Here is a 12569-nt window from a genome sequence, read left to right as displayed (position 1 = left end):
CTTCGTAGGGACCTGCGGTCAGATGTCTTGCAATTCCCATACCAGACGGTGATGCAGCCACTCAGGACATTCTCAAAGGTGCTCCTGTTGAACTGATAATTTTGTACCTTTATTTCTGGATACAAATTCCTGGATAGCATCATTGGAGTTATGCGATCATCTGTAACTCCAGTTATGCTATCCCAGAATATGTATCCACAAGTATTATGCAAAGGAACAAAATTATCAGTTCAAAAATTACTGCAACGTGTAGCTGAGGCTACAATTATGATTGGTGGAAAATGTCTTCATTCTTTGGATACAATTATCCCATCTGATCTACCATTTTAATTCACGTGACTGAATTTCCCTGTTAAAGTTAGTTTAGCCATGGACATTAACAAGGTGTGAGAACAATCACTAAATGTTGTTGGCCTTAAACTTGAAACTCAGTGCTTTTCCCATGGTCAGCTACTGTATATGTTGGTTGCTCCAGAGTTGGAGATAAAAATAATCTATACATTTATACAATGGATTCAAAATAAAAATAGCACATTTTGAAGCACTTCAACAGTGAAATCAAGCAAACTTACATGTTGTGCACAAGTACATCAACAGAAGTATACTAAATGTAATTTTATATACTTATTTCTTTCAGTATAAATGTTTTTATTGGCAACTTCAGTTAAACAATATAACGTTAATTCTTGATTCATAGAATAATTGTATATAGTTAGATTTTATTTCATTTACAAGGAGTGTTATAACACCTGATTGCATGGAAATAAATGCAAATAAGGTAATGACCAGCAAAAGTTATGCCAGATATAGCAGCAAAAATGATTATATACATGACATTATCCTCCAGTAATCCGAGTTAAGCCAATTCTACATTGGTTTCTAATAATTTCCAATTGTTTACTTCTGCTTCAGAATAATTTCACATTTACATGTTTCTTGGCTACGGGCATTATGCAATTATTTAACCACTGTGGCACCCACCTTCTAATGTTGTGAAAATGTGGTATTGCTTTCAGATAGACACAAACAAAATAAATCAGCACTTTGTCTCAATAAACTATTCTATGGTGTGTTAAAAAGCAATCTATTATATACTTTAGATATTTTAAACAACACCAGTCATTTTGAATACAGAAACTGTTATTCTTCGTTATTTCTTGCGTCATACTGCTTGACTGATTTTTAAAATCAAATTGCATGCTGTCATATTGCTCTTCAGGGAAGGCAGTAGGTTGTATAGTTATCTTCAGATGGGGCAAAATCACTACCCTGAAACTACACAACCTACTACCTCACCCTGGCAGAACATTGAGATTGTCACAACTGAAACCAAATTCAATGAAATAGAACAAAGTAAGCTGTATTTCACACAATATACAGATATCACATTTATTATAGGAAGATGGCCACAAAATTAGTTCCTATTACTCAGTAGATTTGACAACCAGCCCATCAGGATACGAACCCACTTAACCAACGTAGGAATTAAATATGACAAAGCCTTCCAACTGCCATCCCTTCCCTCAAACAGTATATACTCTGGAGATGTGCACTGTTTATTGTAGGCACTTCAAGGTACTTAGAAAGGTACCACCAACACTTTCTCACAAAATCCTCTAATCGAGCTGCAAGGATAATTGAACGGATGTAAGTGCCATTTCCCAAGCCGACATCCCCATCATTGGAACTCTAATTGTACTCAATCAATTCTGTTGAGCAGGCTTCAAATTTCACATACCCATTGCCAATCTCCTAAAACTATACCAAGCTTAGACACAAGAGAAGATTACCAAGTGGAGGGAGGTAAATATTTAAGATGTCCTCAACACTTCCTTGGGAAAAATACAAGATCCCAACTGACTCCTGAGAATACATGACCTTGACAGCCTTAAGTAGTGAAGAAGCATTTAGAATAGCACAGAATCTTAAGTCCATACATCAGGAGCAAATGGAAGCCCACCATAAATGGTAGAAGGAAAGCACCAATTTACAAATTACCAAATCTGCTTCCCATAAGGCATTTCCTGACACGTCTATGGAAGTGTCTGTGGATACCACAATTTTCCCCCAGGGCTGAAATGTCTAATGCCAGAGGGCATGCATTTAAGGTGAGATGGGGTAAACTCAAAGGAGACGTGCAAGGCAAGTTTTTATTTTACAAAGTAAAAGAACTTGCCTTGAATTCCTGGAAAGTGATGCCCAGGATGGTGGTGGGGACAAATACAATGCAGGCATTCAAGAGACTCATAGTTAGGCACGTGGATGTGCAGAAATGAAAGGATTACTGCATAGGCAGATGGGCTTAGTTTAGCTGCAGGTCTGATTATTAATTATTTCATTAGAGAAACAGCACAGTAACAGGCCCTTATTGCCCAATGAGCCTGTGCCGCCCAATTACACCCAGGTAACCATTCAACCTACTAATCTACTAGAGTGTGGGAGGAAACCAGAGCACACAGAGGAAACCCACAAAATCACAGGGAGAATGTACAAAATCCTTACAGAGAGTGGAAGAGTCGATGACTAATTTTGCTTGGTGCAACACTGTGGGCTGAAGGATCTGTTCCTGTGCAGAACTGTTCTATGTTCTATCAGCCTCCTCAGAGCTAGTCATTCTTCATCGTTATTAGAAGACATGTGACAACCCTAACATTTTGAAATCTGCTGTCCAATGTACAAACACAGCAATGTTCTGAGAAAAATGGAAGTAATTTCATTCATATGGTGCCAGCTAACAAACATACTATTTAGAACGGCCCTTTGGTCCCAATCTGTCAACACCATCAGCTAGTTTTGGGATATTTGTTCTATCCATGGAAGTCACATCATTACCAGAGAAAAGGAAACATTAGCTGAAATAACTTTTCAAAATAAAAATATCTCTTTAATATACAAGATACTTTTATAAAATCACGAGTCCCACATGCAAGACCCTGTAAATTCTCTCTTTCCATCTATATATCTGGCCCTTAACCAACAATTAGCCTAGGGATTCTATGCATCTTCTTCTATTTGCCTTCTCTGTTTGTATGGCAGCTCCCCATCTCTGTGGGAAGATCTGAATCACCCTAACCCTTCATTTACAGCAAACAATCTTACCTCTCATTAATTCATAGTCTTAAAAGTGTTCTGTTATTGGTAGACTGATTTAAAACTAAGCACAAAAACTTAATTAGGTTTCCGGGAGAAAGAAGGAATCGGGTATGTGATTTTGGATGAGCAGCATTTTACACAGATTTTCTTGGCTGCACAGAAAGATACATTTGTAGAACATTGTTTATATTGAGGCTATTAGAAAGAAAGATTTTAAGATACAAACTAATCATATTATTCAGCTTTGTTAGGTGTTAGATCTTAATGTAAACATTAAAATTTCTTAATTGAGTGTCTCACAACCATTAGCAAACTCAGGCTTTAAAACCCTAAATGAATCATTGGCTAAATCATAAACCAGTGTTAAATGAAGATCTTAATTTGTTAGAATCAATAAAATCATTCTTCATTGTCAAAATATATCCAGATGACCAAAATAAAGATTGTCAAATGATCCATTGAAGTTTGACAGCCACCTCAGGAAAGACAGTAGATTGTATAGTTATCTGACTGGAAGGGTGTAACCCTAAAACTATACAACCTACTACCTCACCCCAAAGGACTGTAATATTCTGCAGCAAGAATTTGCAGAAATTTGATGCTCTTTATGTTAATGGACCTGCAGAGAAAGGAATAAAATACACAATTCATATATAAAAGTGCAATCATATTGAAGATTAATACAGCCGTTAATCATAAAAGATAGGTATACTGTACTATACTGTACATAATTATCACAATAAAGAGGAAAATGCAACCATGTTTGTGTTAGTATCTATGCTGCATTAGATTTGCTTAGCCTGCACTTTATCAGAATACTGGTATTTCCAAGAGTTTTGCTGAAGGGAAAACAGTAAATTATACATACATCTTCTTTAATAAATGCTGCAATATATAATATAAAATAAAATTCCATATAGGGATTAAGAAATTTATAAGTATAATCAAGGATAATCATGAACAAGACTAGGCTTAAACCATTACCTTTGAATTATTGATAGTTTTCAATGTTACTGCCTCTTCCATGACTGCAGAAATTTGCAGTGTTACCTTACATAGGAAGGACATTGTTAAAATAAGGGAAATGACACATATCACTCAGATAACTTTGATGGGTTACCAAAAGAAGCATTTTGCAGGTGTTTATGACCTTGCGCTTCTAAATTGCATCACAGAGTAATACAGCATGGATACTCGCCCTTCACCCAATGAGTCCCATCCAGCTGGCCCCAATTACCTGCATTTGGCCTATATACATCTAAGCCCTACCCCTTCAAGTACCCATTTAACTGCATCTTAAAAGATATTGTGCCTCAACCAGAATGTGAAAGGTGATAACTTTGACTTACAAAAGTGATACATTTTCTATCGTAAATAAGTTAAATACAACTACAGATGTTTTGCCTAATTAATTTTCTTTATAATTTTAGCATAAACATTACTCCCTAAAATTTAGTTAACTTGGCATTTCTAACCTACCTTTTACTTTAAAGTTGTATTGCTAAGCAACCTTTTAAATGGATAAACAGGAACTGCTAACTGAATGTCTTTGATATCAAAAATATTATTTAATTTCCTCAGGTTTTCAGATTTAAATATAATAAGATGCTACCACACAAAATACTTTGAAATTTGAATGGAAAAGTGATTATTCAGACAGAGAGAAAGCACAGTAGAGGAAATCTTAATAATCTATATCCCATTGGTCTGAAACTGATGATTCAGTATTTGGCTTAACCGGTTCTGTTTCCTGCATTCTGTTAAAACCCACAGGGACCTGTTGTACTTGCTCCCTTTAAACATATTGGTCATCTTTTCCTGCACTCCTTTTAAATACACACCTTGGGACCCACTCCAACACTCCTTTTAAAGTCACAAGAGCCTGTTCCTACATTCCTTTTAAACTAACCGGGGCCCCATTCCCGTGCTTCCTTTAAACTCACTGGGTTTTGTTTCTAACACTCCATTTAAAATGATCCGGTTCACTGAAAAATTCATCATGCCATTGTGGAAAGATGTGAAATAGAAGTGTGTTGATATATTAATAAGGATAATATCCAATTGCCCAGAAATCTACCAATGTCCAAAGGTCCTTGAAAAGAAGGTAGCCATATCATACTTAATAATTTTGTTACTGGTGTCATAACTGAGACATAATCTTAGGTCTGGATCATCTAATAAAGGAATTGTATTGAGCAAAAAAAAAAGCATTAAGGTTAAAACATATCAAAAATAGATGGAAAGAAATGGAGGTAGAATGTTATTGGGTGGATGCTTACAAGATTTTTGCAGCTACCACCCAACTGCCTCTATTTAACTACAGTCTCTTGAAATCACAGAGTAGTGTTGGTAATAGACTTAAATATATAATTGACTTGGTAGTCATTTATATGGGAGAATGCAGACTATGAGTGACTACACAAAGAAAGAAATGGAATGGTTTTCAAAATGGCCAACCTTTGCTTCTCTGATTTTTTTCTTGTCCTCTTGCTGATAAGAGCACAGTATCCTTTTACCCTACAAACACATGAATAAAATGGTTAACATGTATTTTAATAAAACATTATAGCAGATGTCATAATTTCAAACAATATGAAAGTGCAGAAAATATATATTTTTTAAAAAAATTGCTGAAAATGATAATCTCACCTAAGTATTTAAATATCTACTATAACATAGTTAACGCAGTTAATTCTTAACTCAGTTGTGTCCATATACCTTCAATTACATCTGTGCCGACATCAAAAGTATTTCATCGCTTTTTGGCGTATATTGAGGTAGTCAAAAATGATACGATGAAATTGTCAGAACACTCCAAAACATTGCGGTAGAGATCTTATTCCTCATATTAAACTATTCTATTTTCTTATTTATTGAGGAGAAGCATGCTACACATGCTTAGGCAAACTCTCCCTTATGTCTCCATGATTGCATTCATAATTCTTATGAGAATTATGAGCCTGATTGAATTTTTTGAGGATGTGACTAAACACATTGATGAAAGAAGAGCAGTAGATGTAGTGTATATGGATTTCAGCAAGGCATTTGATAAGGTACCCCATGCAAGGCTCATTGAGAAAGTAAGGAGGCATAGGATCCAAGGGGATATTGCTTTGTGGATCCAGAACCGGCTTGCCCACAGAAGGCAAAGAGTACTTGTAGGCGGGTCATATTCTGCATGGAGGTCGGTCACCAGTGGTGTTCCTCACGGATCTGTTCTGTAACCCTTACTCTTCGTGATTTTTATAAATGACCTGGATGAGGAAGTGGAGGGATGGGTTAGTAAGTTTGCTGATGACACAAAGGTTGGGGGTGTTGTGTACAGTGTGGAGGGCTGTCAGAGGTTACAGTAGGACATTGATAGGATGCAAAACTGGGCTAAGAAATGGCAGATGGAGTTCAACCCAGATAAGTGTGAAGTGGTTCATTTTGGTAGGTCAAGTATGATGGCAGAATATAGTATTAATGGTAAGACTCTTGGCAGTGTGGAGGATCAGAGGGATCTTGGGGTCCAAGACCATAGGACACTCAAAGCAGCTGCGCAGGTTGACTCTGTGGTTAAGAAAACATACAGTGCATTGGCCTTCTTTAATTGTGGAATTGAATTTAGGAGCTGAGAGGTAATGTTGCAGCTATATAGGACCCTGGTCAGACCCCACTTGGAGTACTGTGCTCAGTTCTGGTCACCTCACTACAGGAAGGATGTGGAAGCCATAGAAAGGGTGCAGAGGAGATTTACAAGGACGTTGCCTGGATTGGAGAGTATGCCTTATGAGAATAGGTTGAGTGAACTCGGCCTTTTCTCCTTGGAGCAATGGAGGATGAGAAGTGACCTGATAGAGGTGTATAAGATGATGAGAGGCATTGATCATGTGGATAGTCAGAAGCTTTTTCCCAGGGCTGAAATGGTTGCCACAAGAGGACACAGGTTTAAGGTGCTGAGAAGTAGGTACAGAGGAGATGTCAGGGGTAAGTTTTCTACTCAGAGAGTGGTGAATGCGTGGAATGGGCTGCTGGCAACGGTGGTGGAAGCAGATACGATAGGGTCTTTTAAGCGACTTTTGGATAGGTACACGGAGCTTAGAAGAAGAGGGCTATGGGTAAACCTAGTAATTTCTAAGATAGGGACATTTTCGGCACAACTTTGTGGGCCAAAGGGCCTGTATTGTGCTGTAGGTTTTCTATGTTTCTAGTTCCTCCCCAATCATCAGAAATCATGTCATGTACAAATGCCACAGTGACATGAAAGCCATCAAATGAAACAGAGGATGTATTTCTATTTAATTGCCTGTAACTCAGTAGTTCAGATATTTCTCCTGAGTATTAAAGGAATTACTTTAATTGTTCAGCTCACAAACATTTGCCCACGTATATTCAGTAAACCTTAGATTTTCTCTCTTACAGTGTCTACTGAATCTGAGGCCCTGAACTGAACTGGGGACACAAGAGAATATAGACACTGGAATCTGGAGCAACAGTTCTCTCCTCCACTCGGCCTCACCCTCCCAACAGCTGCTGCTCAACCTGCTGAGTTCCTCCAGCAGATTGTTTATTTTCAAATGATTCATCATCATCATCATCAGGTGCCATGCCCAGTTTGAGCTTTGACTGCCATGGCCCACACACTCCTGTTTCGGGTCAAGTGGATCAATCCATTGGTATTCATTTCCAGTTCTCTGGCTGCTGTCTCCATCATCATTTGTCTTTGTCTTCCTCTTGCTTTCTTCCCTTCAATCTTTCCCATAATTACCATGCATTCCAACTCCTCTTTCCTAATCACATGTCCAATGAAGTTACGTTGCCTTTTCATGATCTCATACATTATTTCTCTTTTTGTGTTTGCTCCGTTCATGACATCCTTGTTAGATATTCGTTTCGTCCATGATATTCTTTTCATCCTCCTCAAAAACCACATCTCTGCTGCTTCAATTCGTTTCCTCATGCTACTAGATATTGTCCAACATTCTGAGACATATAACATAACTGGATAAATATAACATTTCAGTACTCTGAGGTGGGCTGTCATGCCTAGTTTAGTATTGGTCAGTGTACTCTTCATTCTTGTAAAGGTGTCTTTTGCCATCCCTGTTCTTCTTTTGATATCCATGTTGCACCTGCCATCTGATCTGAGGAGACCTGACATAGACCTGAGGAGAGCTAAGGTACCGGTGACCCTTGTTTCCATCCAGGGGGTCAGTGTGGACATGGTGGAGGATTACAAATACCTGGGGATACGAATTGACAATAAGCTGGACTGATCAAAGAACACTGAGGCTGTCTACAAGAAGGGTCAGAGCCGTCTCTATTTCCTGAGGAGACTGAGGTCCTTTAACATCTGCCAGACGATGCTGAGGATGTTCTACGAGTCTGTGGTGGCCAGTGCTATCATGTTTGCTGTTGTGTGCTGGGGCAGCAGACACCAACAGAATCAACAAACTCATTCGTAAGGCCAGTGATGTTGTGGGGATGGAACTGGACTCTCTCACGGTGGTGTCTGAAAAGAGGATGCTGTCTAAGTTGCATGCCATCTTGGACAATGTCTCCCATCCACTACATAATGTACTGGGTGGGCACAGGGGTACATTCAGCCAGAGACTCATTCCACCGAGATGCAACACAGTGCGTCATAGGAAGTCATTCCTGCCTGTGGCCATCAAACTTTACAACTCCTCCCTTGGAGGGTCAGACACCCTGAGCCAATAGGCTGGTCCTGGACTTATTTCATAATTTACATATTACTATTTAATTATTTATGGTTTTATTATTATTTATTATTTATGGTGCAACTGTAATGAAAATCAGTTTCCCCCAGGATCAATAAAGTATGACTATGACTATCTCACCCAGCTTCCTAAGTAGCAAAAGTTCTGTACTTGTTTTATTTCTTCCCCGTTTATTCTCAGTCTGCAGATAGGATTCTCCTTCTTTTTGGATATCATGATACATTGTCTTTTTGCAATTGATAGATAGACCCATTTTTGCACTTTCTTCAACAACTATATCAACTAAGTTTTGTAGTTCTTCCTCCATACTTGCAATTAACACAGTATCATCTGCATATCTGAAATTATTGATGTTTTCACCGCCAACTTTGATTCCCAAGATGTCTCTTATTTTTTGTAATAGTTTCACTGTACACATTAAATAAATCAGGGGAGAAAACACACCCTTGTCTAATGCCTCTCTTGATTTTCATAAATTGACTTACTTCTCCATCTATTACAGCGGCAGTTTGTTCCCAGTACAGATTTCTGATTAGGCGGAGGTCTTTTGAATCTAGATCTAGAGTTTTCTGTAATATTTCAAATAACTTATTGTGCTTCACTTTATCAAATGCTTTTGTGTAGTCAATAAAACAAATCTTTTTGCACTTGAATAGCTCGTTCTGATAGTATCCTTAACATCAATATTGTGTTTCTTGTCCCTTTGTCTTTCACAAAACCACATTGTTCTTTGTCTATTTCAGCTTGTATCTTACTTTTAGCTCTTGTCATCAAAATTCCTAGAAGTATCTTGGTGATATGACTCATTAAACTTATGGTCCTATGTAATTCACATTCTATTGCTCCAGGTTCCTTAGGAAGAGTGATAAATACTGTTTTTTTCATCTCTTCTGGTATTATTCCAGTCTCATAAATGTCATTGATTAACTCAGTAAGTTTTTCAATTCCATAATCTTCAAGGGCAATAATTTGTTTTATTTCTAATTCATCAGGACCTGCTGCCTTTCCTTTCTTCATCTTATTTATTGCATTACGAACTTCAGATTTTAAAATACTTGGACCTTCAATGTTTTTCTTAATTTCTGGTTTTTTGCCTTGATCGTCTTCAAACAAGTCCTGAACATACTCAGTCCATCTGTTCATAATCTCATCTTTTTCCATGATAATGGTACCATCCTTTGCTTTCAAACATCCACCTGAAGAACAGAGGAGCTTTTTACCAGTGATATTCTTGATTTGTTGATGTAACTTTTTTGGATCACTAATAGGGATTCTTTCTATTTGCTCACATTCCTGGTTTAACCATTCTTCTTTGGCTTTTTGACATAACCGTTTAACTTTTTTATCTAAGGACTTATACTCTTTCGGATTTGCTTTCTTCCATCTCCTTTCTTCCATTAGATTTTTGATTTCATCTGTCATCCGTTTATTCTTTGTGCTTTTTCCTTTTTTAGGAATCACTGACTTTGCTGATTCTACCAAGGCATCCTTTAGAGAGTTAAATTTCATTTCTACATGATTGCTATCATCTTCAACAGATTCCATTTCTGGACTTTGAAATCTATTCCTTACTTCAATTGTAAATTTTAGTCTTAAGTTTTCTTCTTTAATTAATTGCAAGTAGTCAAGGGATTGTTCAGGTTTTTGCTTCTTTAGTTTTTGTAAGTTTTACTTTTACATGACATGCTACTGGGTTATGGTCACTATTACAGTCTGCACCTGGATATGTTTTGCATTGAGTCACCGAGTTTCTAAATCTTTGGTTTATAGTAATAAAGTCAATTTGATTTCTAGTGTTATCACCTGGACTTTTCCAGGTCCACAAGCGTCTTGGATAGTTTTTAAAGTAGGTATTCATAATGACCTGATTATTCATCTTGCACCATTCTACCCATTTTTCACCTCTTTCATTTCTTTCTCCTAGTCCAAATTTTCCTATGGTATTTCCATCAGCACATTGTCCTACTTTAGCATTTAGATCTCCCATGACAATAACAATATCTTGAGATTTGCATCCATTCTTTGCTTGCTCAAGCTCTTCACAGAATTTATCTACAAACGTTTGTATATCCTCATTTGTTCCATCTGTTGTTGCCAAATCAAATGGTTGTCCTCTGAATCTAACAAGGAGCACTCTTTCTGATATTGCCCAATGTCCTAAAACACTTTTTGCCATGTTTTCATCCATAAGAATTCCTACTCCATTAGTATGGGATGTTCCACAAGAATAAATTAGTGTTTTATTTCTATTCTGACATGTTCCAGCACCTATCCAATGAACTTCTCTAATTCCCATGATGTTAATCTTTAGTCTTTCCATTTCATTTATCACATTGTCCAATCTTCCTGCTTGATATAGGGTTCTTACATTCCAAGTGGTAATACTTTTCTTTTGTGTTACTTTAATTTTATGAGCAGTAGATTGATGACGGTTGGGGATCCCCTGCTGACCAGAATCAACCCTACCAAGCGAAGTATCTTCAGAATTGCCTTGAAGATCCTCTTGACGCTGTTGTTGTGTGACCCATTTTGTGAGTTTGACCATGGTTTTCTTAGCAAATAGATTCTAGGAAAGCTAGTATCTAGCAACAGTGGTTTGCTATCGCCTATCATTGGACGAACTAAAGAAATCGTCATTTCTCTTCCCAAGCGTACATCACCTATACTATAGCCGTTGAAATTTGAAGTCCTAGCTCATCCGCTTTCTTCTTCATAAGTTCAGTTACTGAACCTGCTGGATCTGCCGTTGGCCTTCGCTCGTATCCTGAGCAGGAACCCTTGCAGGTGCTACTGTTCCGGGTCACAGCGGCCCTGAGAGCAATGAATGACTAACGGGTAACTCCACTTTCCCCAAAGCTCTGAAAGTCCCCAATCAGAGCCTCATCACTGGTTGCAGTTTAGAGTCATACCCAGGACCATTCAAATGATTACATCCTGCAATCAGCACTGAGACTGTTTTTGTAGATAACAAGAAATTGTATTGAAATCTGTGAATGCTAATTGTGACTTAATAAGATCAATCACACTCTTGATACAGTATAAATACATATTAAGATGATAGCTTAAAGGGAATTTGTTAATCTTTGAAAAGGTGGTGTATTAAGAGGCATAAATTACTGGGCAATATCCCCATTCCTGAAAATTTAGATTGATTCATTAAAATCAAAAAAAGTTTGATTTTTCACATTTTTCTCATATGCCTCAATATTCCTTACTCTGCCAACTGATGCCCTGTTGCCACCCAAACCATGCCACTGGACTCTAGGATAGACAGGGCCAATAGAATGGTCAAGGAGATTCTGGGTGGTGCAGTGGCCAGGCAAGATGATCTGATCTGTTGTTTTACAATCAATTTCAAGAACAGGTTATTTCAGAGACAGAGATAAAACTTCAGTAAATCCTCAGACCCCAGTAAAAAAGTTTAATTTTAAAATTGCAAATGGGAAAGAACATTTCCTGCATGCAGGCAACTCAATGAAGTGTTACGCCTGCCATTTGTTCAAAATGATAAGAAAACAGTGCATACTCTTTTTGTAGAGGTTGATAATCTGGATAACTGCTGAAATGTTAACTGGTTTGTTCTCTGTAAATAATGACTGAACTGCTGAGCACTTCTGGAATTCCCTGTTCTACTTTCTCACAGCTTATTCCCTGTTCTCGTGCGACTTAGATGTTGGGAGCTCTCCTAATGTTGATTTCAACTGAGGCATATTCATTTGATACTTCTCCTGTTCTGTAATTATTGTCTTGATT

At 37.6% G+C, this 12569-nt stretch overlaps 1 long non-coding RNA gene across 6 annotated transcripts in view; it reads right to left on the bottom strand.

Moving 5' to 3' along the window:
• The window catches only part of LOC140202670 (uncharacterized), a 58613-nt gene that overhangs the window by 2919 nt on the left and 43125 nt on the right, over positions 1–12569 (bottom strand). For 4 of the 6 annotated variants that reach the window (XR_011887154.1, XR_011887155.1, XR_011887153.1 and 1 more), the window contains exons 5-6: positions 5551–5610; positions 700–3712 (exon numbers count right to left, since the gene is read on the bottom strand). This is a non-coding gene — a long non-coding RNA (uncharacterized lncRNA). Of the gene's footprint in view, positions 1–699; positions 3713–5550; positions 5611–12569 lie in introns of those variants that run through there. The other 2 variants (XR_011887157.1, XR_011887158.1) reach the window with 1 other exon arrangement.

This window comes from Mobula birostris, chromosome 9 (genome assembly GCF_030028105.1).
Source record: "Mobula birostris isolate sMobBir1 chromosome 9, sMobBir1.hap1, whole genome shotgun sequence".
NCBI lineage: Eukaryota > Metazoa > Chordata > Chondrichthyes > Myliobatiformes > Myliobatidae > Mobula > Mobula birostris.
Note: the sequence above shows the minus strand (reverse complement) of the source record. Positions and strands in the feature narration are given on the sequence as shown.